We start from the raw sequence: 2509 nt of genomic DNA, 5'->3' as shown, positions 1-2509 counted from the left end.
TCATTGTTATGGCATTGATGACTCTAAAACACTTCATTGATGTGCCAATGAGTTCTTACTTCATTGTTATTGCATTGATGGTCTATTTATATGTCTCTTATTGATGTATCATTGTTTCAAAGTATCAAAAATGCGGTGGCGACTGAAATAACAATGTCAATGATTAATTAAACTAAGTGATGGAAGTTCTTTCTTATCGGGTGGTGTCCTAGGGGCATAAGCCTATCATGGGTCAATCCCTATTATGTGTTTATGGGTGGTATCCCAGGGGCATAAGCCTATCATGGGTCGATCTCAGTTGATATGTACTGGAGGCAGCCTAATGGTCAAAGTACAATACAATAATGATTACAAAGATGATAAGAACGAAGGTAAAGTGATTGAATAAATACAATGTACAGGTTGTCACAAGTTCTAGTAAGTGTGGTCCACTGCTATTACGATTTATTCACTTGTTTCTGATTTCTATTGAGCTCCTATATCATATGTGATTATCTATAGCTTTACATACTCAGTACATATTTTGTACTGACGCCCCCCACGGGGGACTTGTATTTCATGCTGCAGGCACAGGTACCTCAGCTCATACACCGCAAAGTAGGAGCCAGGATATCCAGCTGCTTTTGGTGAGCTCCAGTTTGCTTTGGGATTTTTGTGTTATATCCAGTCAGTTTTCGTATTTTATAGAATTTAGTTATATGGAGGGGTGTGTCCCGACCTTAGTTAAACTCTGTGTATTGTCTAGAGGTTTTGTAGACGTAATGTACAGTCAAGGTGGCATTTTATTAATAGACGTGATGGCTCCAACAACCAAGTATTATATATACATATATATGTGTGCTCGAGCTTATACAGGTGATTATTTCCTTTTATATGCGACATGATTCTGTCCGAATTTCGGGTTGTCATAAAGGTATGCATGGGAAGTATAAGGTTATTAGCTGGTTCTCCCGGGCCTCCTCAGTTACGGGTGCTAGTCCGCCCCAATAGGATTTTAGGTGTGACAATGCGCAACTCTCATTGTATTAAAGTACCAAAGTGCATTGTGTAATGAGTAGAACTATCTAAATAATGGAAATAGGATATGGAACTATCTCCCAAATATAGATCATAGCTAACTTATCCATATTCTAGTTAACCTTCACCGATAAAAAAGTATTGACTTGGTCAATCTATCAATAATTACCCAAATAGATTAGAACTTCCCAAAAGGTTGAGGCAAATCAACCATGATGTTCATTATAATGTGCTCCCACTTCTACTCAAGTATAGTCCTTCTTTGAGTTGTACCGCCCAGTATCTAGTGCTCATACGTCACATTTCTGTAATTCATATACTTAGCCACACACATAATGACATCTCTTTTTATAGTACAATACCAATGAATATGCTTCAGGTCATGATACAACTTCGTTGAACTTATATGAATAGAATAAATTGAACTATGAGAAACCTCTATGATCAATCTAGTCTCACCCATTTTAGGAACATAAATTTGACCCTTAATCCATGAAACATTCTTGGAATCAAGACTCGCTTCCTTGATTTCTCCTTTCAATATTTTATCTTTAATGATAAAAAACTTCCTATCCTTAAATGTCTATCCATTACTAGCTCAACGAAAAAGTATCCTGCCTCAACACATGCAAGAAATTTACTCGAGTAAGGCCAATATAGTGATAGATACTTTGATTAGGAAGGCATGAGTCCTAAAAGTTATCTTAAAGTTATCTAAAGCCATAAACCTCAAATAATGGTGCCCTAGTATCAAGTTAATCTTCAAAAATCCCAAAGTACCCTAAAGTTTATTAAAAGATCATTAATATATTAAAGAGGATACTTATTCTTGGTAGTTACTTAGTTCAACTATTGATAATAACTACATTTCCACATAGACCCGTCTTTATTCTTCATAAATAGCATAGAGCAACATAAGGTGAAGTAATGGGGTCTAATAAACCCCAAAATCAAAAAATTCAACAATAATTTATTAGCTCTTTCAACTCTATCAGGCCCATCCAATAAGAAGGAACAGAGATGGGCTTAGTAGCTGGTTTGATATCACCGTAAAAATTAATATCTCTATTTGTAGGAACACCCAAAAGGTTTGTAGGAAACATATACATAAACTCCCTAGCCACCCTCATTTTCATTAGACGTATGTCTGTACTAGTGTCTCCAACATAAACTAAATAAAAAAGGCACCCCTGCTCAACTAACTCTTGAGCTTACATGAAGGTAATCACCCTCTTAGGATACAAACCATGGTTACATTTAACTTTTACATTAGGACATCTAACATGAACAAATTAATTATCTTGGCATAATAATTCAAGATAACATAATATAGAGAAAGCCAATCCATACCCAAAATTATATCAAAATACATTATATCCTAAAAAATAAAGTCAATCCAAATAACATACCCCAAAAGAGTCACAAACTAGATCAGTACCATCGATCTACCACTAAGAAATCACCTATAGGAGTGGGAAAATAATAGCCATAA

The sequence above is a fragment of the Capsicum annuum genome, chromosome 10, assembly GCF_002878395.1.
Source record: "Capsicum annuum cultivar UCD-10X-F1 chromosome 10, UCD10Xv1.1, whole genome shotgun sequence".
In the NCBI taxonomy this organism is placed as follows: Eukaryota; Viridiplantae; Streptophyta; class Magnoliopsida; order Solanales; family Solanaceae; genus Capsicum; species Capsicum annuum.
This window is presented reverse-complemented; position numbering follows the sequence as displayed.